This window comes from Eublepharis macularius, chromosome 4 (genome assembly GCF_028583425.1).
Source record: "Eublepharis macularius isolate TG4126 chromosome 4, MPM_Emac_v1.0, whole genome shotgun sequence".
NCBI classification, from domain to species: Eukaryota; Metazoa; Chordata; class Lepidosauria; order Squamata; family Eublepharidae; genus Eublepharis; species Eublepharis macularius.
The window spans coordinates 146,632,498-146,647,273 of NC_072793.1; the positions used below are offsets into that span (position 1 = coordinate 146,632,498).

Sequence of the window (14,776 nt, forward strand, 5' to 3'; positions counted from 1 at the left end):
TTTGCTTGATTCATTCAGTCTTTCTAGTAATCATTTTCTGTTTGGGACTGGGAGCTTAATTTGCCAAGGACATTATGAAATCAAACTCACTTGAATGATGACAATAGTAATAGATTTTAAAATTAAGAAGCCCCAAAGCTTTTCATCTCATAGTTATATTGTGCTTGGAATTTGAGTAAGATGCTTTTCCCTTGGGTTGATTCTGGTTCTCACCCACAGTTCCTGAAATATTTCAAACCCTTCTTGCAGGCTGTAAATAGGAGAGAATTTTTTTTCACGTTTCTGTTTCTGCAAACTCTGCAGTCATTTATTGATGTCCACTGGGAAGATCTTGCCTTCTTGCTTCATAGTTGTTCCAAGATGAACCTTGTGCATTCAAAAGTAACACAAATCTTTGCAAGCTTTAACCAATTACAGGCTTTTCTACATGCCTGGTAAATGACTGTGGGAGGTTACAAGCCAGAGGGGCTGTAATTGTGACAGGTTTACAGTCCAAAACAGTATGTATGCACCCAGGTTTTTCTTAGAGTGCCTCTCAAAAGGTGTCCCCCTTATGTTTCTTCATCCACGTGAATCAAAAGAAGCTGTTTTAGGATCTGACATTACAGCTTTAAAAGGATGCGTCAGAGGAAGCTAGCACAAGACAGATTGATTGTGTTTCTACCTTCATTGCACCCCAGTAATTTGCCAATCCAAGACTTTGGCATTGCCTGTGAATTGAAAGCATGAGAACAGCAAATGAAACGGCATGTCAGCTGCTTAGCAACAAATTCTCTGTCTGTCAGTGCTTAGCAACAGGTGATCTTTCATTCTTGGGTTACAGACACAAGATTCCCCTATCTACGCACACACAAGGGACTGAGTTGGCCAGATGCTTGCTGGAGAATTGGCTGGTGAAAGGGATCAATAGTCAACCTATTATTTCCACTTATAAATTCAAGGTCTGCGGAAACCATGGCAAATAGTGTGAAGATGCATCACTTAAGGTTGTTTCAAAGTCTGAATTTGGAGAGATTTCCAGAAGTTATGCTTAAGCAGGGTGTTTGCTCTGCCCCATTTAGTACCAACACCATTTAAGATCAGCTACACGCTCCACTTTGCCATGTTTAGGCGTCAATGCATGAAACAGTTATCACTCTCGCTAAAATTAATTAGGGCCTAGAAATATGTAGCCCGGCAATGCAATTGGTTATGAAGATAGGAAGCTGCCTTATACTGAGTCACATCATTGGTCCATCATGCTCAGTATTTTCTACTTTGTTACAGCTTTTTGGGATCTCGAGTGGTAAAAGGTCCTCCCCAACCCTTATTTCCTGATACCTTGAAATTGGAGAGGTCAGAGGTCAAAACTGGGGCCTTCTGCATGCTCCAGCTATGGACATCCATGATATTTTTCAAATCATTCTATGAAACTGCATTGTCTTTTTTCTCTTCCCAGCGATGCTAACACTGCAGTTCTATGCAGAGTTAGTCCAGTCTAAGCCATTGAAGCCCTGAAGTCACTAGCAACAGCATCCTAAGCTGAACTCCATGTTTCTGGATTTCAATGCACTTAGAAGGGTGTAACTCTGGTTAGAATGGGGCTGTAGGTCCTTTGTGATACTTTTACTTAGCCCCATCTTTTCTCATTTACCCCTTTTCCTCAGTCCCCTGCTCCTTCTAGTTTGGTTCTCTTATTTTGTTTTTGCCTTCTTCCTACTACTTAACTTACTGCCCATTCTAACCCCCTTCCTTCAATCATCCTATCTTTCAGACTTCTTTTATCATTTCTTTGCCCCCCTCCCCCCATACCCGTTGTCAAAATTGCTGCAATTTTGCTCATTCTCCTAACTCTGTGCATGCCTGTGTCCCTCGTTTTCCGGGCATCTCAAGTCTGGTGAGATGTCTTCCCAAGCTAATGATTTGTCCACTCACAGACTCTGCATCACTTATTGCTCATCAACATTTTATCACAGACCCTTCCCCATAGATGTTAGACTGAGTTGAGAGGGAAAGTGGGGTATAAGTATTTTAATAAAGAAATAAAAATAAATAAAATTTGTTCATGAAGATCCCACAGTATTATAGCAGTCCAGCCAATGGCTAAGGGAGAGTTGGTGGTAACCCCTCAATAGGTTTTAATCCTAGTTTATTTTCAACTGCAGAAATAGGAGAAAGGGATTACACAGTTTATAAAGACATAAGAGATGAGGTAGAATTTTGATTTCCTCCTAGAGGAAACTGCATGAATAGAACCAGATCTCCAGCTGATGTAAATAAGCCCGGTTTGATGCTTCGGTGCAGCTAGATTGATTTATACCAGCTGAACATCTGGTTCATAATTCATAATCAGACGGTACAAATACAACTCAGTTTGTTGCTCTGCTTTAAAATTTTAAAAGGTTTTTAAGAGCTCGTAGTATAATAGATGTACACAGTGGAACTATCTAAGCTAAAGAAATCTGGATTATTTTCTTCAGCCCTCCTATCTGTAACCATCCTTTCCCATAACAACAAATGCAAAATGCATGACGGTATGTCTTTTATTGATCCAATATGTATTTTGATGTATGTTCAAAGTGCAGGAGAAACAAGCTCTGTCTATACTGACGCTCCGTAGAAGAGGTGCACAGTTACTCATTGAAATAAATAGGCTTAAACTTGAGTTACGCTGCATAGGATTGCATTGCTACTAAAGCAAACATTTCTAATTATTTTAGGGAGTGGTTTAAATACAAAACATTAGCACGAATTCAAGCACATAGCCAAACTTGAAGCTTGTGTATTACAGTTGGGAATGCAAATGTTGCCCCCCCCCAATGAAACGAGGTTTATTTTCTTGGTCATTAAAAATAACAAAAGCAGCAATATTTGGCCAGCTGTGTTCAGGTATGCATGTGTTTCCCCTCCCTTTCCTTCAAGGCATTGGCTGTGAGGAGGAAAAAGAGTTAACTACCAGCTTCTACAAAACCGTCTCTCTGCCTCTATCAGCACAGATAGCAGGCAAATGCTTGGTTTATGGAGACTGAGATGCCTGCCCCAGGCAACTGCTCTGTGTCTTTCCTCCATTGCTATGCTTAAGCAAACATAACTCTTCTCTAAGGAATTTATGCCACACTATATTTAAACTGAAGCTCCAAATACAAGTTGCAGGGTATATGCCAGAAGCTTTCTCATGGAAGTCCCAGACTGTTCCATTTCTTTGTGTGTTACAGAGGTACATTCTTGCCTGAATCTTACACCATTTTAAGATTATTGTAGTTGTAATTTTTTTTGCCCTTGAGAGACTGAAAATTGGAAGGAAGGGGGTAGCAAGAATCTGACGAGTCTCCAATAATGTTCTTTAATGACATACTGCATATATAGAAAAATGAACCTTTTGTTCCCCTCAGCGTGGTAAACTGGTTAGAGTGTCAAACTTGGATTTCGGAGACCAAGGTTTGAATTCTCACTCTGCCTTGAAGCTCACTTTGGCAACTGTGGCTCAGCCACTGCCTCTCAGTACAATGTATGTCACAGGGGTTGTTGTGAGGATAAAACAGAGGATAGATCCGTGTTGTAAGTCACTTTGGGTCCCCATTGGGGAAAAAAGCAGGATATAAATACCTAAATAATAACAACAACATTCGATTTATACACTGCCCTTCAAGATGATTTAACACCCACTCAGAGCGGTTTACAAAGTATGCCATTATTATCTCCACTTACACAAAATGAAGGGGTAACAAGCTTCAAATGATACAACAACAAGAGCAGAAAAAAGCACGCCCCAGACGGAAAAATTACACATAAACCAATGTGAAAAATGTAATTACAATATTTCATCAAAGTTGTACATAATTATACAAAAACATTTAATATATCCCAAGGACGCACAGAGTCAGAATGATGTGCATATATATATCAACAGAGTCCAAAGGAAACTCTGACATACATGGATATGACTTGTTGGGAAATGAATTGCTCATATGACTCTGTAATATATGGTGGCCTGAAGAAGGACCCTCAGGTCTGAAACGAGAGGAAAAAAAGAATTTTTGGCCGGCTGACGCTCGTCGCCTTGCCTTGCCTTGCAGCAGCTCAAGTTCATCTTCAGCGGTTGCCTTGCCTTTCTATCGCAGCAGCTCACATTAACCCTCAGCGGTTTTCTGGGTGATTGCCCCGGGATATACAGTGTTTTTCATCTTATTTGTACGTACTTGGGAAGTTTATTGACTACAATTGGACGGACTATCTTCTCAGTAATACTGCTCTGGTTTCCTTTGGACTCTGTTGATATATATATGCACATCATTCTGACTCTGTGCGTCCTTGGGATATATTAAATGTTTTTGTATAATTATGTACAACTTTGATGAAATATTGTAATTACATTTTTCACATTGGTTTATGTGTAATTTTTCCGTCTGGGGCGTGCTTTTTTCTGCTCTTGTTGTTGTATTATTATCTCCACAACAAAACTCCCTGTGAGGTGGGTGGGGCTGAGAGAGCTAGAAGCTGTGACTGACCCCAGGTCACCCAGCTGGCTTCAAGTGGAGGAGTGAGGAATCAATCCCAGTTCTCCAGATTAGAGTCCCGCGCTCTTAACCACTACACCAAACTGCCTCTCAAATAAACAAACAAACAATTCCTTAATTTTACAAAGGGTAGATTTATTTATTTATTTATTTATTTATTTATTTATTTCAATTTATATACCGCCCATCCCCAGGGGCTCTGGGCGGTGAACAGTTAAAATCGATAAAAACAAAAACTAAAATCAATATACAAATAATAAAACAAATTAACAAGGTGCAGTGGTGGGGAGAACCCTCCCCCACCCCAAAGGTGGGAGGCTGACATGGCACCGCCCCCTTCAATCACCAAACGCCTGGCAGAACAGTTCTGTCTTACAGGCCCGGCGGAATGATAATATGTCCCGCTGGGCCCGGGTTTCCATTGACAGAGCGTTCCACCAGGCTGGGGCCAGGACTGAAAAGGCCCTGGCCCTGGTTGAAGCGAGGCGGGCTTCCTTAGGGTCGGGGACCACAAGTAAATATTTATTCGCTGATCGAATAGATGAGGGAGTAGACCTATTCCTCAGATGTTCCTTTTCCTGGCACAGAATTGAAATTCCCACTTGCATAAAACAATTCTCTGAACATATTAATTAACCTTGATTTCATTTTTCTTGTGGGCAGCGGATCCTTTTGTATAAAGGCCCGGTAAACCAAATGAGCCCCTCACCTGTGGTCTGAAATGGTATAGCCAAGGCACACATTTTCCTGTGGCTGTCAACCAGGGGGAGAGGGAGGGGCAAGAATGGGGAGAATGATATTGTGCCAATGGTATGACATCACTTCAAGTTTGGGTTGCCAGCAGTGGGTTTGGAAATTCCTGGGTATTTGGGGGATGGAGCCTGGAGAGGGAAAAGTTTGAGGAGGAAATTCAGCAGATTATAATACCATAGAGTCCACCTTCCAAAGCTGCCATTTTCTCCAGGGGAACTGATAGCCTGAGGATAAGATGTCATTCCTGGAGGTCTCCAGCCCCACCTGGAGGTTGGCAGTCCTGTCCCTCCATGATATATTGGTATCTGTTAGAGTCAGCTGCAGCATGTAATGACTTTCCGGTGCACTAAGGATGATTCATTGTTTTCAAATGTTTAGAGTTTAAATTTTGTGAGAGTGAGGCAGAATATTAAGCAGCTGTGCTGATTATAATCAGAGGCTGGAGACCTAGGTACAGAAATTTAATCTTATTTCAATTTTCTGATGAAGACATTTCAAAACAGGACACAGTACCAGATTCCTGTCATGTTGTGTTGGCACATTTTAAAATATATACTGTTTTCTGTTAAGTGCTCTATTATATATTACTTACATTTTGCCTCGTTTATGTTTGATATATATGCAGTTCTTTATAATAGTGTATACAGTGTTGTGCTCATTAGCATTTTGCATTTTTGTGTTTTTACACATTGTGCTCTTCCTTCATTGTTACCCACCTGGAGGTTGGCATGTTCTAGAGAATATCTGGAAGTGACATCATGTCGCTGGTGTGATGCTTTGAGATTCACCAAAACAACAGAGGTTGGATCAAATCCCAGGTATTATGTTATTGATGCGACATCACTTCCAGATATTCAACAGAAGTGACATTGCATTGTTGGTGCAGTGCAGTTTTGGGGGTATCTTTCCCCCATTGCCCTGCTGAGTGGTGATAGGCAGAGAAGAGAGAGGCCATGAAGACCTGGCCTCCCAATTCCTCCTTCGTCTGCTCTTTGTGACAGCGAGGCCTCTAATAGGGAACATGCTGGAGCAACCATTCTCTTTTACCTTGTGCTCCTTGCAAATGATTTAACAGTCGTTTCAGCAACGACACATGTATTTGGTAGAAGACAGATACTCTGCAGCTGTTTGCATTCCTAGCTGCTTCTGTGGCACAGGATTCCAGCTCCCTTTTCCTGCTGCCACTCTAGTGGGAGAAGCGAAGATCACCATCAGGTGACAGCATTATATCACTTCAGGCTGCTCTAGGAATTGCCAGAAAATCTATGGGAAAACCAGTGATTCCTAGAGTAGACTGATGTCATTTTCAGATTTTTCCCCTGAAAATGAAGTCACGTTGTCACCTCAAGGCACAGCCCCTCCCCCTCCAAGTTTTCAAAATAATATAATTAAAAATCTTTTCTCGTATCAAACAGATTAGGGCTGAATCCTACAAAAAACTAATCCATGCCAAAAACATGTGCCTATTATAAATCCAGCAATAGATCATTTACTTTTATTCCTCCTGCTATCAGGCTTGTAGCTGTAACCCTGTGTGTCCCTCATAGTGTTGTTGCTAGACTTGACAGTAGGGCTGCCCATATCCTGGTAGCGGCTGGAGATCTCCCGGAATTGCAACTGACTCCAGTCAACAGAGATCAGTTCCCCTGGAGAAAATGGCTGCTTTGGAGGGTGGACTCTATGGCATCATACCCCATTGACATCCCTTCCCAAACCCCACCCACCCAAGGCTCTGCCCCCAAATCTCCAGGAATTTCCCAACCCAAAGCTGGCAAACATACTTGACAGGCCTCCTGCTATGGCAGGAAATATTTAATATTTAAAATATATTTTTAAATATTTAAAATATTTTTAAAATATTTGAAAAACAGCAACATTATTGATGTTGCTACAACAGTTCTGGGTAAATGCCATGAACATCACACACGCTCATGTCCCTGCCTCCAGCCCTCCCACCCAATTGCCAGGCACATCGCACCAACTCTGCTTGCTGCCCTTCATGTTCTTATGCCATTGCATGTTGTGAGATTAGCTCTTCATATAAATTAGCTTTATGTAGTATAAATTATTATTGTAATCCTGCATACGCTTACAAACAGGGAATTCCTATTGTAAACAGCTTAGCAGAGAGCTGGGAAAAGTGAAGCATGCTTAATTCTATCGAAATAAACTGAATGGGATCATTTAATATCCTGTTTATTTCAATAGGCAGGGCTTTGCCAAGGAATTAAGCCCCATTGATTTCATTGGAATTTACTTCCAAGTAATTTGTTCAAGATCAGGGTGCTAAAAAGAGTGTCTGTGCCCAGGAACAAAATGCTTAATGTGCATTCAGAAATCTCATCTGCTAGCCTACGGTTTTCAGCCTCAGTATGCCTTCTGTCTGTGTTGCACTTTGGGACACTAAAAAAATCAAAAGACAAGGATAGTTTCCAGCACCGGAGGCATGGGATTACATGCACGCCCTCTTGTTCCTCAATTATAATATGGATTAATGTGGTTTTTGAACAGCAAGGAACACACTGAGATTCTTTTTGAAAGATGGTTATCCTGCCTGTCAGTCACTTTCCTGGAAATGCTGTTTAGCTGATGTGCTGTCTGTGATCAATCACCTGTGTAATTTGGTTCTTCTTCTGTTCATTGTCCAGAATGAAAGATTTCTTTTTAAATGGACAAGTGAACAGTGATTTGTGGATAGCGAGTCACTTGGGAAGGAACATACCAGCTTTTACTTTTGCATTTTTTACCTTTCTGTAACTTCTAGTGCATACTTAAGTCAAGCGCTATATATAATGAGCTCCCAGGCCCATTCTCTATCCCGCACATGCATTTTCTTAGGTACAAAGTATAATAAGTGCTGCAGGCATTCATCGCAGAGAGAGAGAGAGAGAGAGAGAGAGAGAGATCATTAATTTCCTCCTGTCCATCAGAATAGAAGCTAAACTGTATACGAACTTTCAAGCAGAAATTCAGAGAGATAAGAATAATTCCTCAAAAGGTTTTTTTTTAAATTGAAAAATATTAAAATCAAGTGCTTTTATTGTGTTTCACTATGTCATTTGGATTCAGTAGTTGCTGCTGTTTAGACAGATAGCTGAGTATAAGGTTAGATACCGTGTGTGGACCTCATGAACATGATTCAGATGTAACACAAAACCAGCCCTTTCCCCTATGCACTGTGATATCTTTCCTCTCTCCCTTTGGCCTTATTTCAAGACAAAGAGTTTGCCATTATGTCCAAATGGGCAAACTGGGTCCTGTGCTTCCCCTCCAGGGCTGCAAGTCTAAGCTTGAAACTGGTTTGAAATTTACGTTTGACACAGAAGAACAAAACATATTTCCCTGATTCCAGTGTAATATCAAACCATCCTTATATCTATGGATAGGTGTGGCCCTCTGGGTCAGCTAAGATCTTGCTCACAAGCCCTGCTTTCTGTGGGCCACCCCACCCTCACAACTGAGGCAAGTCGTGACTCGTGATCAGAGACAGGGCTTTTTGAGTAGTGGCACCTTACCTATGCAGTCCCTTTCTGCTTGAGGCTTGCCTGGTGCATACTCTGCTCTCTTTTAGGCTCCAGGCCAAAACATTTCTCTTTACCCAGGCTTTTAATTTGTGAGTTATCTTTTAAAATATTTTTAATAGTCTGCTTCTAGTCCAAGAAGTGCTTTAGGAGACTCTTAAAGCTGTGTTATGCTGTTTTTATTCTAATTCTGGGTTTTTAATGGTGGATTTCTAACAGTTTAATCATTATGAATGAATTTCATGATGTTTTATGAATCATAGAATCATAAAGTTGCAAGGGGCTTTACAGACCATTGAATCCAACCCCCTTCCCAATGCAGAAACACCCTACAGCACTTCTGACAAGTATTCGTTCAGCCGTTCCTTAAAGACTGCCAATGAGGGGGAACCCACCACATTCCCAGGCAGCCAATTCCACTGCTGAATTACTCTTAACGTGAAGTTTTTCCTAATGTCTAGTGGGTACCTTCCCTCTTGTAATTTAAACCCATTATTGTGAGTCCTATCCTCTCTCGCTAACAGGAACAGCTCCTTTCCTTCCCTTAAGTGACAGCCTTTTGTGGGTGGGGAAGGGACATAGACACTTTATTCAATTGCATCCACAGTCTCAGCCATCCTCGGCTGGAAGGTAGCAACAGGTCACACTCAAGGATTCAGAGGCCACAAGGGTGGGGGTATGGCAGGAAGGGATGGACTCCCATACCCACTTGGATTCCAGCAACATCAGCACATCTCTTTCCCGAACGGGGCCTTTCACATTGCGGATGATGGAGCGGCTAGTGTCATCCATGAATTCCACTTGGACCTGCGTGCAGTGGCCTTGGGAGCCGGTCCGGCCAAGCACTTTGGTCACCCGGGCCAGCTTGATGGGCTGCATGCAGCTGGTGTCCATGGTGGAAAAGAGGCGACAGAAGGGGTCGAGTGACAGCCTTTTAAATATTTAGAGTAATCATATCTCCCCTCAACCTCCTCTCCTCTAAAATGAACATTCCCAAGTCCCTCAGTCTTTCCTTGTAGGGCTTGGTCTCCAGGGCCTGATCATCCTGGTTGCTCTCCTCTGTACCCATTCCAATTTATCCACATCCTTTTTGAAGTGAGGTCTCCAGAACTGCACACAATACTCCAGGTGGGGCCTGACAAACACAGTATATAGTGGGACGATGAAATCCAGCGATTTGGATGTGATGCCTTCGTTGATACACTCCAAAATTGCATTCACCTTTTTGCTGCTGCATTGCACTGACTGCTCATATTTAGCTTCCCAGTCACCCGTACCCCAAGATCTTGTTCACACACACTGCCACCCAGAAGTGTATCCCCCATCCAGTATACATGCTTTGTATTTTTGTTACCCAGGTGTAGAACCTGGCACTTATCCTTTTTAAATCTCATCTTACTCAAATTTGCCCACTTTTCCAGTGTGTTCAGATTTCATTGAATTTTGTTTCTGACTTCAAGGGTGTTTGCCATTCCTCCCAGTTTGGTGTCATCTACAAATTTGATGGGAAATCCCTTCACACCCTCACCTGGATCATTTATAAAAATATTGAAAAGGCCTGAGTCCTGTGGCAGTCGGCTGGACATGTCCCTCCAATGAGATGTGATGCCATTGACACCTGCTCTTTGTGTGCAGTTACCCAACCATTCCCAGTCCATCTAATCATCCTAGAGTCCCATCCACAGTCCTCCAGTTTCCCCACCAGAACATCAAGAGGAACTTTGTCAAAAGCTTTACTAAATTCCAGATAAACTACATAGACAGCATTCCCTCAATCCGGTAAGCCTGTCACTCAGTCATAGAAGGCAATGAGGTTGGTCTAACAGGACCTATTGGGGACAAATCCCCAATATTCCCCGTATCACCATGTTGTCCGTCAGATGCTTACAGATTGACTCCTTTAATATCTCTTTTAATATCTTCCCTAGGACAGAGGTCAAGCTGACTGGCCTGTAGTTCCCTGGATCATACTTTCCCCCTTTCTTGAATAGTGTTGTGACATTTGTCCTCCTCCAGTCTTCCAGCACATCACCTGTCCCCCAAGAGGCCTGGAAGATGACCAACAAAAGATCTGCAAGTTCTTTTACTATGTTTTACTATGTAAGCTGCCTCAAGGAGATTCTCTGGAGAGGTAGTACAGCAACTTCTAAGTAAAATCTAGTGTGTTTACCTGTATGAAGTATGGCTGGAAAAGCCCTCAATTTGTGCCTTATTGATAGAACATGCGAATTTCCTTTACAGTCCAATGGGCCAGGTTTTCACAAGAGAAGCAACCCATTTTGACTGTGGCGTTCTTGCCTTTAAAAAAATTGTGAGGTGCCAGCAAAACTTGACAGGAGATACAAGGATTGTCTCTCTTTCAAAAATAGCCTTTTGTATACAGGTAAAACAAGACCAAAAAATCAAGTTATTTTTTTAAAAAACAGTCAGTAGGTAAGGAATGCTGTCGAGCAGAGGACAATGGGACCATGGCCTCTATCTAGGAGAGCTGTAACTAGATGGGATAGAGCGGCAGCGAATCCTCAGATATGCCTCTGCCTCTGTCTCTGTCTTTCCTCTTAAATCAGGGTTTCTTTCTAAGCTTTCACACAGAGGGGTCATGAGACAGAGCCACGAGTGGCTTTCACACACACACAAAGCTAAAACAGCCACACATCTCCTTCTATAAACAGCTAGGCATGCCGCCATAACAAATTCGTTTAGTGCAGAAGGGGGTCAAGTCGGCAAGGGTAAGAATTCAACAACCCCAGATGTGTTTGTGAAACTGAGAGGCCTCTTCTGTAAGAGCAAAATTCTTATGGTGGTCTCTGCTCAAGCTGTTTCATGTTTTCCCCCTCAGATCCCAAGTACTGTGCAGTATCTAAAGTTCTCATTGACATCCAGACATGGCTCTCCACTTCCACTGAAGAGGTCGCTGTCTAAAATATAGCCACTGTTCTTTGTGATCTAACCACAACTGTCTCTGCTCCCTATCAGCTGCTGGCATTGCCAAATATGCAAATTGTCTCTGTTGCTCTTTTACTAAAATTGCTTGCAGACCAACTTAACATGACACTAGGGCATCAGTGATTTGTTTTGCCAATTGAAAGCAACCCATGGCACAGAAAATGCACATCATTCCCCCGCCCCTTTTCCAGGCCAGTAACAATGGCGAGAGGAGATGGTTTGTTGGAGAGCCAGTACAAAATAGGATCCTCCAACTGTGGATACTATTTCTGTTTCAAAAATGATCAGAAGATCGAGCCACAGGTGTTTCAGTATCTTGCCTAGTTAGAATACTAAGGGATCCTCAAGGTTTGGACTACTCCAATCCTGACTGAAAAAAATCATATGCTGTAGAACTGTTAAGAGAAACTTGCTATGGAGTTATTTAGCCAGTGTGTACATGTGTGTGTGTGTGTGGGGAGGGGGGGAATAGAAGATTTGGCACAGTCTCTCCTAGTGTTTCTGTCTAGTCTACAGGTTCTTGTGAGAATCTTACAATCTCTTCTTAATTTTGAGGAATAGCTTGGTGGAAGGATGGTAAGTTTCTAGAACTCATACTAGATGAGGAAGACCTAGTAATGTTTGTAGAATATCCAAAATAATTGGAAACCTGAACATATATCAATAGAATCAAGTGGTTTCAAACTCTAAATTCTCTGTCTTAGGGGACTTACTCATCATTTTGAACATTTATACTTTGAGTCTCTCTACATGAGATGCCTTGGCGCATGTTCATCAAGTGTTAGGAGTAGAGATGGGCACGAACCGAAATATGAACCAAAATTTGTGACGAACCAGGCCAGTTCGTGGTTTGTGAACCAGCAGTTCGTCAGATCCCATTTCTGACAAACCACCACGAACTTTAGGCTGGGTTGTTTGGTTCGTTTTTCAGTTCATCACTGCAGACAGCCTGGTGCCAATCAATCACTTTCCTAGACAACAAGGAATGGACTTCCTGCAGACCTTCTGCTGACCCGGAAGTGGTGGTTTGCTGGCCTGGAAGTGACATTTTCATGAACCAAAACAAACCGATTTATAAATTGGGGTAGGTTCATGAAAGTTCATGGTTTGTGGTTCATGAAACGTGACAAACCACGAACCGCATGGTTCGGTTTTTTTCTGATTCATGCCCATCTCTAGTTAGGAAGCACAATGTTAGCTAGGAAGCATAGCTTTGAAAGACAGAGCCAACGGATATTACTGCAGAGGAGACGGATTCTTTCACAGCCTGCTGCCGCGTCTGGCATGCTGGACTGTCGCCTCTTCTGGAACTTTTATCCTGCCGCCCTCGCTGCTTAAAACTTTGACTTAACCAAGCCTTGGCAGGGCAAAGGCTCTGGAGGGGGAGACACCAGGGGCAGCAGAGGTCTGTGAGAGAATCTGTTCCCTCTGGAGTGATCTCCGCTGGCTCTGTCTTTCAAAACTGTACTTCTCAGCTAGCATTGCATCTCACAACACATGAAGCACACATGTCAGATGTCTTATATAGGGAGACTGTTAGTCACATTAGGATCTTTGCCAGCAAACTCACCTGTCAAATAATGCCTGTAAGCAGCACGGCAGGTATTTTTTCCTGAGAACATGAAAAGCCACAGGAGTAACACATTTAAAGGTATTTATATAGTCGCATCACACTGAAACATAAAAATCCACTAAATGCAGCTAGCCAACCAGAATATATGTACAAGCTTTATAGAACATTTGCAGAGTACATTGTATTTTATTTATTTATGCACTCCAGTCCTATGCATGCTTACTCAGCAGTTAGCCTCACTGAGTTCAGTGGGGCTTACTTAGTGAATATAAGATCGCCCTCCATGACCTGTATATCAAACTGAAGCCAGCCTGTTGGTAAGGTCTCACATCACTTAACAAAATTTGACAGCTTAGCAATATTTTTGAAAAACATGAAAACTGGTCTCTCTATATAACCTTTCAGTAACACAGAAGAGTTCATGGTGTTCTAAACAAGAGAAATCTCAACTGACTTCCTACACAGCTTGGCTATCTGAGTCTCCTTGGTCCAGGGATTTCATGGCAGGACACCTTTAACTCCTCATCAACAATCCCCTCATCTCAGGTAGCAGAGAGTCCAGCAATGATCTGGTTAAGGGACCTCTGTAGGACAAGATGCTGTTTCCGGTTCCCCATAGTAAGACTGTTACGTCTGTAATATCAAAAACAGCACTTCGAATTGGGTAACAGCAGCCAAATGCACGTGTGATCCTATATGTGTGGAGAATGCCAGTATTAGCACATTAATATTGGCCTCATATATTTTTAAAGGGGATCATTTTCAGTACTTTCATTTTTTTTCCACAGCACAGTGCAAAATGTTTTGCTCTTTGACTGCTATGCTCATCCTTTGAAACAAACTTTTACGTTAAAAAGTTTTTATAGGCTGATGGCTGTACCTCCCCAGAAGGTTTTAAGTTTGTTTTCTTTGTTTGACCTCTGGAATACTTGGGGCTGTATGTGTGTGTTTGAAGATAGAGCCCATCTGTTAATATGTGCAAGCTGGCATGTGATCTTGTTGTAAGAAGACATGGCGGAACTGGTTCCTAGAAGCAAGTTTTGCCATCTCAAGACGTTTTCATTTTATATCTTTCTATTATCTCCTCATGGGTGTAATTTGTCAGGAACATAAAGCCAGTAGCAGATGCTGCAGAAAAGGGGTGGTCTGAGAAGTCTGAGGGCCAATAAAAATCCCACACTCATTTTCTGTAGCCTTTTTGTCTCACTTCCTTTTTTTAAAAAAAATGATGCCATCAATCAAATTTTAATTTGTATGATTAAAAAACCTAAGCAATTTGGTGTGCTTGAAAGTTGTCCACTTTTTGCCACATGTCCCTGAAGGCTAGAGACATGATGTATTTATCCTACTGTAAACAAAGATTAAAATTCCCCAGACTTTCATCCACTTTCAGAATCTATGAAATAATGTACTGGATTGGATCCAGCCGGCTTTTTCACTCAGTCCTACCCAATGACGTAAGAGCCCTGTTGAATCAGACCCAGTGA

The 14,776-nt window shown here is 42.1% G+C and overlaps 1 protein-coding gene across 1 annotated transcript in view; it reads left to right on the forward strand.

Annotated features, from left to right (window-relative positions):
* The window catches only part of PRICKLE2 (prickle planar cell polarity protein 2), a 121,760-nt gene that overhangs the window by 30,051 nt on the left and 76,933 nt on the right, over positions 1–14,776 (forward strand). The gene's annotated exons all lie outside the window — the stretch shown is intronic.